The following is a 16250-nucleotide window of genomic DNA, read 5'->3' on the forward strand; positions in this document are numbered from 1 at the left end:
CAGTCTCCACATTAACTCTGTACCATAACTCCCTGTATATAGATTCCACATTGACTCTGTACCGGTACCCCCTGTATATAGCCTCCACATTGACTCTGTACCGGTACCCCCTGTATATAGCCTGCACATTGACTCTGTACTGGTACCCCCTGTATATAGCCTCCACATTAACTCTTTACCGGTACCCCCTGTATATAGCCTCCACATTAACTCTGTACCGGTACCCCCTGTATATAGCCTCCACATTAACTCTGTACCGGTACCCCCTGTATATAGCCTCCACATTGACTCGGTACCGATACCCCCTGTATATAGCCTCCACATTGACTCTGTACCGTAATACCCTGTATATAGCCTCCACATTAACTCTTTACCGGTACCCCCTGTATATAGCCTCCACATTAACTCTGTACCGGTACCCCCTGTATATAGCCTCCACATTGACTCGGTACCGATACCCCCTGTATATAGCCTCCACATTAACTCTGTACCGGTACCCCCTGTATATAGCCTCCACATTGACTCTGTACCGTAATACCCTGTATATAGCCTCCACATTAACTCTTTACCGGTACCCCCTGTATATAGCCTCCACATTAACTCTGTACCGGTACCCCCTGTATATAGCCTCCACATTAACTCTGTACCGGTACCCCCTGTATATAGCCTCCACATTGACTCTGTACCGTAATACCCTGTATATAGCCTCCACATTAACTCTTTACCGGTACCCCCTGTATATAGCCTCCACATTAACTCTGTACCGGTACCCCCTGTATATAGCCTCCACATTGACTCTGTACCGGTACCCCCTGTATATAGCCTCCACATTAACTCTGTACCATAACTCCCTGTATATAGATTCCACATTGACTCTGTACCGGTACCCCCTGTATATAGCCTCCACATTGACTCTGTACCGGTACCCCCTGTATATAGCCTGCACATTGACTCTGTACTGGTACCCCCTGTATATAGCCTCCACATTAACTCTTTACCGGTACCCCCTGTATATAGCCTCCACATTAACTCTGTACCGGTACCCCCTGTATATAGCCTCCACATTAACTCTGTACCGGTACCCCCTGTATATAGCCTCCACATTGACTCGGTACCGATACCCCCTGTATATAGCCTCCACATTGACTCTGTACCGTAATACCCTGTATATAGCCTCCACATTAACTCTTTACCGGTACCCCCTGTATATAGCCTCCACATTAACTCTGTACCGGTACCCCCTGTATATAGCCTCCACATTGACTCGGTACCGATACCCCCTGTATATAGCCTCCACATTAACTCTGTACCGGTACCCCCTGTATATAGCCTCCACATTGACTCTGTACCGTAATACCCTGTATATAGCCTCCACATTAACTCTTTACCGGTACCCCCTGTATATAGCCTCCACATTAACTCTGTACCGGTACCCCCTGTATATAGCCTCCACATTAACTCTGTACCGGTACCCCCTGTATATAGCCTCCACATTGACTCTGTACCGTAATACCCTGTATATAGCCTCCACATTAACTCTTTACCGGTACCCCCTGTATATAGCCTCCACATTGACTCTGTACCGATACCCCCTGTATATAGCCTCCACATTAACTCTGTACCGATACCCCCTGTATATAGCCTCCACATTGACTCTGTACCGATACCCCTGTATATAGCCTCCACATTGACTCTGTACCGGTACCCCTGTATATAGCCTCCACATTGACTCTTTACCGATACCCCCTGTATATAGCCTCCACATTGACTCTGTACCGATACCCCTGTATATAGCCTCCACATTGACTCTGTACCGGTACCCCTGTATATAGCCTCCACATTGACTCTGTACCGATACCCCCTGTATATAGCCTCCACATTGACTCTGTACCGGTACCCCCTGTATATAGCCTCCACATTGACTCTGTACCGATACCCCTGTATATAGCCTCCACATTGACTCGGTACCGATACCCCCTGTATATAGCCTCCACATTGACTCGTGCCGAACCCCTGTATATAGCCTCCACATTGACTCTGTACCGATACCCCTGTATATAGCCTCCACATTAACTCTGTACCAGTACCCCCTGTATATAGCCTCCACATTGACTCTGTACCGGTACCCCTGTATATAGCCTCCACATTGACTCGGTACCGATACCCCCTGTATATAGCCTCCACATTGACTCTGTACCGGTACCCCCTGTATATAGCCTCCACATTGACTCGGTGCCGATACCCCTGTATATAGCCTCCACATTGACTCGGTGCCGATACCCCTGTATATAGCCTCCACATTGACTCGGTACCGATACCCCTGTATATAGCCTCCACATTGACTCGGTACCGATACCCCCTGTATATAGCCTCCACATTGACTCGGTACCGATACCCCCTGTATATAGCCTCCACATTGACTCGGTACCGATACCCCCTGTATATAGCCTCCACATTGACTCTGTACCGATACCCCCTGTATATAGCCTCCACATTGACTCTGTACCGGTACCCCCTGTATATAGCCTCCACATTAACTCTGTACCGGTACCCCCTGTATATAGCCTCCACATTGACTCGGTACCGATACCCCCTGTATATAGCCTCCACATTGACTCTGTACCAGTACCCCCTGTATATAGCCTCCACATTGACTCGGTACCGATACCCCCTGTATATAGCCTCCACATTGACTCGGTACCGATACCCCCTGTATATAGCCTCCACATTGACTCGGTACCGGTACCCCCTGTATATAGCCTCCACATTGACTCTGTACTGGTACCCCCTGTATATAGCCTCCACATTGACTCTGTACTGGTACCCCCTGTATATAGCCTCCACATTGACTCTGTACCGGTACCCCCTGTATATAGCCTCCACACTGACTCTGTACCGGTACCCCCTGTATATAGCCTCCACATTGACTCTGTACCATAACACCCTGTATATAGCCTCCACATTGACTCTGTACCGGTACCCCTGTATATAGCCTCCACATTGACTCTGTACCATAACCCCTGTATATAGCCTCCACATTGACTCTGTACCAGTACCCCTGTATATAGCCTCCACATTGACTCTGTACCATAACCCCTGTATATAGCCTCCACATTGACTCTGTGCCGGTACCCCTGTATATAGCCTCCACATTGACTCTGTACCATAACCCCTGTATATAGCCTCCACATTGACTCTGTACCGATACCCCTGTATATAGCCTCCACATTGACTCGGTACCGATACCCCCTGTATATAGCCTCCACATTAACTCTGTACCGATACCCCCTGTATATAGCCTCCACATTGACTCTGTACCGATACCCCCTGTATATAGCCTCCACATTGACTCTGTACCGATACCCCCTGTATATAACCTCCACATTGACTCTGTACCGATACCCCCTGTATATAGCCTCCACATTGACTCTGGTACCGATACCCCCTGTATATAGCCTCCACATTGACTCGGTGCCGGTACCCCCTGTATATAGCCTCCACATTGACTCTGTACCGATACCCCCTGTATATAGCCTCCACATTGACTCTGTACCGGTGCCCCCTGTATATAGCCTCCACATTGACTCTGTACCGGTGCCCCCTGTATATAGCCTCCACATTGACTCTGTACCGATACCCCTGTATATAGCCTCCACATTGACTCTGTACCGGTACCCCCTGTATATAGCCTCCACATTGACTCTGTACCGATACCCCCTGTATATAGCCTCCACATTGACTCTGTGCCGATACCCCTGTATATAGCCTCCACATTGACTCTGTACCGATACCCCCTGTATATAGCCTCCACATTGACTCTGTACCGGTACCCCCTGTATATAGCCTCCACATTGACTCTGTACCAGTACCCCCTGTATATAGCCTCCACATTGACTCTGTACCGGTACCCCCTGTATATAGCCTCCACATTGACTCTGTACCGATACCCCCTGTATATAGCCTCCACATTGACTCTGTACTGATACCCCTGTATATAGCCTCCACATTGACTCTGTACCGATACCCCCTGTATATAGCCTCCACATTGACTCTGTGCCGGTGCCCCCTGTATATAGCCTCCACATTGACTCTGTACCGGACTACCCCCTGTATATAGCCTCCACATTGACTCTGTACCGATACCCCCTGTATATAGCCTCCACATTGACTCTGTACCGATACCCCCTGTATATAGCCTCCACATTGACTCTGTACCGATACCCCTGTATATAGCCTCCACATTGACTCTGTACCGATACCCCCTGTATATAGCCTCCACATTGACTCTGTACCAGTACCCCCTGTATATAGCCTCCACATTGACTCTGTACCAGTACCCCCTGTATATAGCCTCCACATTGACTCTGTACCGGTACCCCCTGTATATAGCCTCCACATTGACTCTGTACCGATACCCCCTGTATATAGCCTCCACATTGACTCTGTACTTGACTCTGTGACTCTGATACCCCTGTATATAGCCTCCACATTGACTCTGTACCGATACCCCTGTATATAGCCTCCACATTGACTCGGTACCGATACCCCCTGTATATAGCCTCCACATTGACTCGGTACCGATACCCCCTGTATATAGCCTCCACATTGACTCGGTACCGATACCCCCTGTATATAGCCTCCACATTGACTCTGTACCGATACCCCCTGTATATAGCCTCCACATTGACTCGGTACCGATACCCCCTGTATATAGCCTCCACATTGACTCTGTACCGATACCCCCTGTATATAGCCTCCACATTGACTCGGTACCGATACCCCCTGTATATAGCCTCCACATTGACTCGGTACCGGTACCCCCTGTATATAGCCTCCACATTGACTCGGTACCGATACCCCCTGTATATAGCCTCCACATTGACTCTGTACCGATACCCCCTGTATATAGCCTCCACATTGACTCGGTGCCGATGCCCCTGTATATAGCCTCCACATTGACTCGGTACCGGTACCCCCTGTATATAGCCTCCACATTGACTCGGTACCGGTACCCCTGTATATAGCCTCCACATTGACTCTGTACTGGTACCCCCTGTATATAGCCTCCACATTGACTCTGTACTGGTACCCCCTGTATATAGCCTCCACATTGACTCTGTACCGGGGTACCCCTGTATATAGCCTCCACATTGACTCTGTACCGGTACCCCCTGTATATAGCCTCCACATTGACTCTGTACCATAACCCCTGTATATAGCCTCCACATTGACTCTGTGCCATACCCCCTGTATATAGCCTCCACATTGACTCTGTACCAGTACCCCCTGTATATAGCCTCCACATTGACTCTGTACCAGTAACCCCTGTATATAGCCTCCACTCTGTATTGACTCTGTGCCGGTACCCCCTGTATATAGCCTCCACATTGACTCTGTACCATAACACCCTGTATATAGCCTCCACATTGACTCTGTACAGTACCCCTGTATATAGCCTCCACATTGACTCTGTACCGATACCCCCTGTATATAGCCTCCACATTGACTCGGTACCAGTACCCCCTGTATATAGCCTCCACATTGACTCTGTGCCGATACCCCCTGTATATAGCCTACACATTGACTCTGTACCAGTACCCCCTGTATATAGCCTCCACATTGACTCTGTACCGATACCCCTGTATATAGCCTCCACATTGACTCTGTGCCGGTACCCCCTGTATATAGCCTCCACATTGACTCTGTACGGTACCCCCTGTATATAGCCTCCACATTGACTCTGTGCCGATACCCCCTGTATATAGCCTCCACATTGACTCTGTACCGGTACCCCCTGTATATAGCCTCCACATTGACTCTGTACCGGTGCCCCCTGTATATAGCCTCCACATTGACTCTGTGATACCCCTGTATATAGCCCCCTGTATATAGCCTCCACATTGACTCTGTGCCGATACCCCTGTATATAGCCTCCACATTGACTCTGTGCCGATACCCCTGTATATAGCCTCCACATTGACTCTGTACCGATACCCCCTGTATATAGCCTCCACATTGACTCTGTACCGATACCCCCTGTATATAGCCTCCACATTGACTCTGTACCGATACCCCCTGTATATAGCCTCCACATTGACTCTGTACCGGTACCCCCTGTATATAGCCTCCACATTGACTCTGTACCGATACCCCCTGTATATAGCCTCCACATTGACTCTGTACCGGTACCCCCTGTATATAGCCTCCACATTGACTCTGTACCGATACCCCCTGTATATAGCCTCCACATTGACTCTGTACCGATACCCCCTGTATATAGCCTCCACATTGACTCTGTACCAGTACCCCCTGTATATAGCCTCCACATTGACTCTGTACCAGTACTCCCTGTATATAGCCTCCACATTGACTCTGTACCAGTACCCCCTGTATATAGCCTCCACATTGACTCTGTACCGACTCTGTACCCCCTGTATATAGCCTCCACACTGACTCTGACTCGGTGTACCGATACCCCTGTATATAGCCTCCACATTGACTCTGTGCCGATACCCCCTGTATATAGCCTCCACATTGACTCTGTACCGATACCCCCTGTATATAGCCTCCACATTGACTCTGTACCGATACCCCTGTATATAGCCTCCACATTGACTCTGTACCGATACCCCCTGTATATAGCCTCCACATTGACTCTGTACTGATACCCCCTGTATATAGCCTCCACATTGACTCTGTACCGATACCCCCTGTATATAGCCTCCACATTGACTCTGTACTGATACCCCCTGTATATAGCCTCCACATTGACTCTGTACCGGTACCCCCTGTATATAGCCTCCACATTGACTCTGTACCAATGCCCCCTGTATATAGCCTCCACATTGACTCTGTACCGGTACCCCTGTATATAGCCTCCACACTGACTCTGTACCGATACCCCCTGTATATAGCCTCCACATTGACTCTGTACCGATACCCCCTGTATATAGCCTCCACATTGACTCTGTACCGATACCCCCTGTATATAGCCTCCACATTGACTCTGTGCCGATACCCCCTGTATATAGCCTCCACATTGACTCTGTACCGGTGCCCCCTGTATATAGCCTCCACATTGACTCTGTACCAGTACCCCCCCTGTATATAGCCTCCACATTGACTCTGTACCGATACCCCCTGTATATAGCCTCCACATTGACTCTGTACCGGTACCCCCTGTATATAGCCTCCACATTGACTCTGTACTGGTACCCCCTGTATATAGCCTCCACATTGACTCTGTACCGGTACCCCCTGTATATAGCCTCCACATTGACTCTGTACCAGTACCCCCTGTATATAGCCTCCACATTGACTCTGTACTGGTACCCCCTGTATATAGCCTCCACACTGACTCTGTACCAGTACCCCTGTATATAGCCTCCACACTGACTCTGTACCAGTACCCCCTGTATATAGCCTCCACACTGACTCTGTACCGGTACCCCCTGTATATAGCCTCCACACTGACTCTGTACCGGTACCCCCTGTATATAGCCTCCACACTGACTCTGTACTGATACCCCCTGTATATAGCCTCCACATTGACTCTGTACCGATACCCCCTGTATATAGCCTCCACATTGACTCTGTACTGATACCCCCTGTATATAGTCTCCACATTGACTCTGTACCGGTACCCCCTGTATATAGCCTCCACATTGACTCTGTACTGATACCCCCTGTATATAGTCTCCACATTGACTCTGTACTGATACCCCCTGTATATAGCCTCCACATTGACTCTGTACTGATACCCCCTGTATATAGTCTCCACACTGACTCTGTACCGATACCCTCTGTATATAGCCTCCACACTGACTCTGTACCGGTACCCCCTGTATATAGCCTCCACATTGACTCTGTACCGGTACCCCCTGTATATAGCCTCCACATTGACTCTGTACCGGTACCCCTGTATATAGCCTCCACATTGACTCTGTACCGGTACCCCCTGTATATAGCCTCCACATTGACTCTGTACCGGTGCCCCTGTATATAGCCTCCACATTGACTCTGTACCAGTACCCCCTGTATATAGCCTCCACATTGACTCTGTGCCGATACCCCCTGTATATAGCCTCCACACTGACTCTGTACCAGTACCCCTGTATATAGCCTCCACATTGACTCTGTACCGATATACCCCTGTATATAGCCTCCACATTGACTCTGTACCAGTACCCCCTGTATATAGCCTCCACATTGACTCTGTACCGATACCCCCTGTATATAGCCTCCACATTAACTCTGTACTGATACCCCCTGTATATAGCCTCCACATTGACTCTGTACCGATACCCCTGTATATAGCCTCCACATTAACTCTGTACTGATACCCCTGATATACCCCCTGTATATAGCCTCCACATTGACTCTGTACCGGTGCCCCCTGTATATAGCCTCCACATTGACTCTGTACCGATTTGCCCCCTGTATATAGCCTCCACATTGACTCTGTGCCGGTACCCCCTGTATATAGCCTCCACATTGACTCTGTACCGGTACCCCCTGTATATAGCCTCCACATTGACTCTGTACCGGTACCCCTGTATATAGCCTCCACATTGACTCTGTACCAGTGCCCCTGTATATAGCCTCCACATTGACTCTGTACCGGTACCCCCTGTATATAGCCTCCACATTGACTCTGTACCGGTACCCCCTGTATATAGCCTCCACATGACTCTGTACCGTTACCCCCTGTATATAGCCTCCACACTGACTCTGTACCAGTACCCCCTGTATATAGCCTCCACATTGACTCTGTACCGATACCCCCTGTATATAGCCTCCACATTGACTCTGTACCGATACCCCCTGTATATAGCCTCCACATTGACTCTGTACCGTACCCCCTGTATATAGCCTCCACATTGACTCTGTACCAGTACCCCTGTATATAGCCTCCACATTGACTCTGTACTGATACCCCCTGTATATAGCCTCCACATTGACTCTGTACCGATACCCCCTGTATATAGCCTCCACATTAACTCTGTACTGGTACCCCCTGTATATAGCCTCCACATTGACTCTGTACCGGTACCCCCTGTATATAGCCTCCACATTGACTCTGTACCGGTACCCCCTGTATATAGCCTCCACATTGACTCTGTACCGGTACCCCCTGTATATAGCCTCCACATTGACTCTGTACCGGTACCCCCTGTATATAGCCTCCACATTGACTCTGTACCGGTACCCCCTGTATATAGCCTCCACATTGACTCTGTACCGGTACCCCCTGTATATAGCCTCCACATTGACTCGGTACTGATACCCCCTGTATATAGCCTCCACATTAACTCTGTACTGATACCCCCTGTATATAGCCTCCACATTAACTCTGTACCGATACCCCCTGTATATAGCCTCCACATTAACTCTGTACCGGTACCCCCTGTATATAGCCTCCACATTAACTCTGTACCAGTACCCCCTGTATATAGCCTCCACATTAACTCTGTACCGGTACCCCTGTATATAGCCTCCACATTAACTCTGTACCAGTACCCCTGTATATAGCCTCCACATTAACTCTGTACCGGTACCCCCTGTATATAGCCTCCACATTGACTCTGTGCCGTGCCCCCTGTATATAGCCTCCACATTGACTCTGTACCGATACCCCCTGTATATAGCCTCCACATTGACTCTGTACCGTACCCCCTGTATATAGCCTCCACATTGACTCTGTACCGGTACCCCCTGTATATAGCCTCCACATTGACTCTGTACCGGTACCCCCTGTATATAGCCTCCACATTGACTCTGTACCGATACCCCCTGTATATAGCCTCCACATTGACTCTGTACCGGTACCCCCTGTATATAGCCTCCACATTGACTCTGTACCAGTACCCCTGTATATAGCCTCCACATTGACTCTGTACTGATACCCCCTGTATATAGCCTCCACATGACTCTGTACCAGTACCCCCTGTATATAGCCTCCACATGACTCTGTACCAGATACCCCCTGTATATAGCCTCCACATTGACTCTGTACCGATACCCCCTGTATATAGCCTCCACATTGACTCTGTACCAGTACCCCCTGTATATAGCCTCCACATTGACTCTGTACCGATACCCCCTGTATATAGCCTCCACATTGACTCTGTACCGGTACCCCTGTATATAGCCTCCACATTGACTCTGTACCGGTACCCCCTGTATATAGCCTCCACATTGACTCTGTACCGGTACCCCCTGTATATAGCCTCCACATTGACTCTGTACCGGTACCCCCTGTATATAGCCTCCACATTGACTCTGTACCGGTACCCCCTGTATATAGCCTCCACATTGACTCTGTACCGGTACCCCCTGTATATAGCCTCCACATTGACTCTGTACCGGTACCCCCTGTATATAGCCTCCACATTGACTCTGTACCGGTACCCCTGTATATAGCCTCCACATTGACTCTGTACCGGTACCCCTGTATATAGCCTCCACATTGACTCTGTACCGGTACCCCTGTATATAGCCTCCACATTGACTCTGTACCGGTACCCCCTGTATATAGCCTCCACATTGACTCTGTACCGGTACCCCCTGTATATAGCCTCCACATTGACTCTGTACCGGTACCCCCTGTATATAGCCTCCACATTGACTCTGTACCGGTACCCCCTGTATATAGCCTCCACATTGACTCTGTACCGGTACCCCCTGTATATAGCCTCCACATTGACTCTGTACCGGTACCCCCTGTATATAGCCTCCACATTGACTCTGTACCGGTACCCCCTGTATATAGCCTCCACATTGACTCTGTACCGGTACCCCCTGTATATAGCCTCCACATTGACTCTGTACCGGTACTCCCTGTATATAGCCTCCACATTGACTCTGTACCGGTACCCCCTGTATATAGCCTCCACATTGACTCTGTACCGGTACCCCCTGTATATAGCCTCCACATTGACTCTGTACCGGTACCCCTGTATATAGCCTCCACATTGACTCTGTACCGGTACCCCCTGTATATAGCCTCCACATTGACTCTGTACCGGTACCCCCTGTATATAGCCTCCACATTGACTCTGTACCGGTACCCCTGTATATAGCCTCCACATTGACTCTGTACCGGTACCCCTGTATATAGCCTCCACATTGACTCTGTACCGGTACCCCCTGTATATAGCCTCCACATTGACTCTGTACCGGTACCCCCTGTATATAGCCTCCACATTGACTCTGTACCGGTACCCCTGTATATAGCCTCCACATTGACTCTGTACCGGTACCCCTGTATATAGCCTCCACATTGACTCTGTACCGGTACCCCCTGTATATAGCCTCCACATTGACTCTGTACCGGTACCCCCTGTATATAGCCTCCACATTGACTCTGTACCGGTACCCCCTGTATATAGCCTCCACATTGACTCTGTACCGGTACCCCCTGTATATAGCCTCCACATTGACTCTGTACCGGTACCCCCTGTATATAGCCTCCACATTGACTCTGTACCGGTACCCCTGTATATAGCCTCCACATTGACTCTGTACCGGTACCCCCTGTATATAGCCTCCACATTGACTCTGTACCGGTACCCCCTGTATATAGCCTCCACATTGACTCTGTACCGGTACCCCTGTATATAGCCTCCACATTGACTCTGTACCGGTACCCCTGTATATAGCCTCCACATTGACTCTGTACCGGTACCCCTGTATATAGCCTCCACATTGACTCTGTACCGGTACCCCTGTATATAGCCTCCACATTGACTCTGTACCGGTACCCCCTGTATATAGCCTCCACATTGACTCTGTACCGGTACCCCTGTATATAGCCTCCACATTGACTCTGTACCGGTACCCCCTGTATATAGCCTCCACATTGACTCTGTACCGGTACCCCCTGTATATAGCCTCCACATTGACTCTGTACCGGTACCCCCTGTATATAGCCTCCACATTGACTCTGTACCGGTACCCCTGTATATAGCCTCCACATTGACTCTGTACCGGTACCCCCTGTATATAGCCTCCACATTGACTCTGTACCGGTACCCCTGTATATAGCCTCCACATTGACTCTGTACCGGTACCCCTGTATATAGCCTCCACATTGACTCTGTACCGGTACCCCCTGTATATAGCCTCCACATTGACTCTGTACCGGTACCCCTGTATATAGCCTCCACATTGACTCTGTACCGGTACCCCCTGTATATAGCCTCCACATTGACTCTGTACCGGTACCCCCTGTATATAGCCTCCACATTGACTCTGTACCGGTACCCCCTGTATATAGCCTCCACATTGACTCTGTACCGGTACCCCCTGTATATAGCCTCCACATTGACTCTGTACCGGTACCCCTGTATATAGCCTCCACATTGACTCTGTACCGGTACCCCCTGTATATAGCCTCCACATTGACTCTGTACCGGTACCCCCTGTATATAGCCTCCACATTGACTCTGTACCGGTACCCCCTGTATATAGCCTCCACATTGACTCTGTACCGGTACCCCCTGTATATAGCCTCCACATTGACTCTGTACCGGTACCCCCTGTATATAGCCTCCACATTGACTCTGTACCGGTACCCCCTGTATATAGCCTCCACATTGACTCTGTACCGGTACCCCTGTATATAGCCTCCACATTGACTCTGTACCGGTACCCCCTGTATATAGCCTCCACATTGACTCTGTACCGGTACCCCTGTATATAGCCTCCACATTGACTCTGTACCGGTACCCCTGTATATAGCCTCCACATTGACTCTGTACCGGTACCCCCTGTATATAGCCTCCACATTGACTCTGTACCGGTACCCCTGTATATAGCCTCCACATTGACTCTGTACCGGTACCCCCTGTATATAGCCTCCACATTGACTCTGTACCGGTACCCCTGTATATAGCCTCCACATTGACTCTGTACCGGTACCCCCTGTATATAGCCTCCACATTGACTCTGTACCGGTACCCCTGTATATAGCCTCCACATTGACTCTGTACCGGTACCCCCTGTATATAGCCTCCACATTGACTCTGTACCGGTACCCCCTGTATATAGCCTCCACATTGACTCTGTACCGGTACCCCCTGTATATAGCCTCCACATTGACTCTGTACCGGTACCCCTGTATATAGCCTCCACATTGACTCTGTACCGGTACCCCCTGTATATAGCCTCCACATTGACTCTGTACCGGTACCCCTGTATATAGCCTCCACATTGACTCTGTACCGGTACCCCTGTATATAGCCTCCACATTGACTCTGTACCGGTACCCCCTGTATATAGCCTCCACATTGACTCTGTACCGGTACCCCCTGTATATAGCCTCCACATTGACTCTGTACCGGTACCCCCTGTATATAGCCTCCACATTGACTCTGTACCGGTACCCCCTGTATATAGCCTCCACATTGACTCTGTACCGGTACCCCCTGTATATAGCCTCCACATTGACTCTGTACCGGTACCCCCTGTATATAGCCTCCACATTGACTCTGTACCGGTACCCCTGTATATAGCCTCCACATTGACTCTGTACCGGTACCCCCTGTATATAGCCTCCACATTGACTCTGTACCGGTACCCCCTGTATATAGCCTCCACATTGACTCTGTACCGGTACCCCCTGTATATAGCCTCCACATTGACTCTGTACCGGTACCCCCTGTATATAGCCTCCACATTGACTCTGTACCGGTACCCCCTGTATATAGCCTCCACATTGACTCTGTACCGGTACCCCCTGTATATAGCCTCCACATTGACTCTGTACCGGTACCCCCTGTATATAGCCTCCACATTGACTCTGTACCGGTACCCCTGTATATAGCCTCCACATTGACTCTGTACCGGTACCCCCTGTATATAGCCTCCACATTGACTCTGTACCGGTACCCCTGTATATAGCCTCCACATTGACTCTGTACCGGTACCCCCTGTATATAGCCTCCACATTGACTCTGTACCGGTACCCCCTGTATATAGCCTCCACATTGACTCTGTACCGGTACCCCCTGTATATAGCCTCCACATTGACTCTGTACCGGTACCCCCTGTATATAGCCTCCACATTGACTCTGTACCGGTACCCCCTGTATATAGCCTCCACATTGACTCTGTACCGGTACCCCCTGTATATAGCCTCCACATTGACTCTGTACCGGTACCCCCTGTATATAGCCTCCACATTGACTCTGTACCGGTACCCCCTGTATATAGCCTCCACATTGACTCTGTACCGGTACCCCCTGTATATAGCCTCCACATTGACTCTGTACCGGTACCCCCTGTATATAGCCTCCACATTGACTCTGTACCGGTACCCCCTGTATATAGCCTCCACATTGACTCTGTACCGGTACCCCCTGTATATAGCCTCCACATTGACTCTGTACCGGTACCCCCTGTATATAGCCTCCACATTGACTCTGTACCGGTACCCCCTGTATATAGCCTCCACATTGACTCTGTACCGGTACCCCCTGTATATAGCCTCCACATTGACTCTGTACCGGTACCCCTGTATATAGCCTCCACATTGACTCTGTACCGGTACCCCTGTATATAGCCTCCACATTGACTCTGTACCGGTACCCCCTGTATATAGCCTCCACATTGACTCTGTACCGGTACCCCCTGTATATAGCCTCCACATTGACTCTGTACCGGTACCCCCTGTATATAGCCTCCACATTGACTCTGTACCGGTACCCCTGTATATAGCCTCCACATTGACTCTGTACCGGTACCCCCTGTATATAGCCTCCACATTGACTCTGTACCGGTACCCCCTGTATATAGCCTCCACATTGACTCTGTACCGGTACCCCCTGTATATAGCCTCCACATTGACTCTGTACCGGTACCCCCTGTATATAGCCTCCACATTGACTCTGTACCGGTACCCCCTGTATATAGCCTCCACATTGACTCTGTACCGGTACCCCCTGTATATAGCCTCCACATTGACTCTGTACCGGTACCCCCTGTATATAGCCTCCACATTGACTCTGTACCGGTACCCCCTGTATATAGCCTCCACATTGACTCTGTACCGGTACCCCCTGTATATAGCCTCCACATTGACTCTGTACCGGTACCCCCTGTATATAGCCTCCACATTGACTCTGTACCGGTACCCCCTGTATATAGCCTCCACATTGACTCTGTACCGGTACCCCCTGTATATAGCCTCCACATTGACTCTGTACCGGTACCCCCTGTATATAGCCTCCACATTGACTCTGTACCGGTACCCCCTGTATATAGCCTCCACATTGACTCTGTACCGGTACCCCCTGTATATAGCCTCCACATTGACTCTGTACCGGTACCCCCTGTATATAGCCTCCACATTGACTCTGTACCGGTACCCCCTGTATATAGCCTCCACATTGACTCTGTACCGGTACCCCTGTATATAGCCTCCACATTGACTCTGTACCGGTACCCCCTGTATATAGCCTCCACATTGACTCTGTACCGGTACCCCCTGTATATAGCCTCCACATTGACTCTGTACCGGTACCCCCTGTATATAGCCTCCACATTGACTCTGTACCGGTACCCCTGTATATAGCCTCCACATTGACTCTGTACCGGTACCCCCTGTATATAGCCTCCACATTGACTCTGTACCGGTACCCCCTGTATATAGCCTCCACATTGACTCTGTACCGGTACCCCCTGTATATAGCCTCCACATTGACTCTGTACCGGTACCCCCTGTATATAGCCTCCACATTGACTCTGTACCGGTACCCCCTGTATATAGCCTCCACATTGACTCTGTACCGGTACCCCCTGTATATAGCCTCCACATTGACTCTGTACCGGTACCCCCTGTATATAGCCTCCACATTGACTCTGTACCGGTACCCCCTGTATATAGCCTCCACATTGACTCTGTACCGGTACCCCCTGTATATAGCCTCCACATTGACTCTGTACCGGTACCCCCTGTATATAGCCTCCACATTGACTCTGTACCGGTACCCCCTGTATATAGCCTCCACATTGACTCTGTACCGGTACCCCCTGTATATAGCCTCCACATTGACTCTGTACCGGTACCCCCTGTATATAGCCTCCACATTGACTCTGTACCGGTACCCCCTGTATATAGCCTCCACATTGACTCTGTACCGGTACCCCCTGTATATAGCCTCCACATTGACTCTGTACCGGTACCCCCTGTATATAGCCTCCACATTGACTCTGTACCGGTACCCCTGTATATAGCCTCCACATTGACT

This window comes from Oncorhynchus nerka, linkage group LG24 (assembly GCF_034236695.1).
Source record: "Oncorhynchus nerka isolate Pitt River linkage group LG24, Oner_Uvic_2.0, whole genome shotgun sequence".
Taxonomy (NCBI): Eukaryota; Metazoa; Chordata; class Actinopteri; order Salmoniformes; family Salmonidae; genus Oncorhynchus; species Oncorhynchus nerka.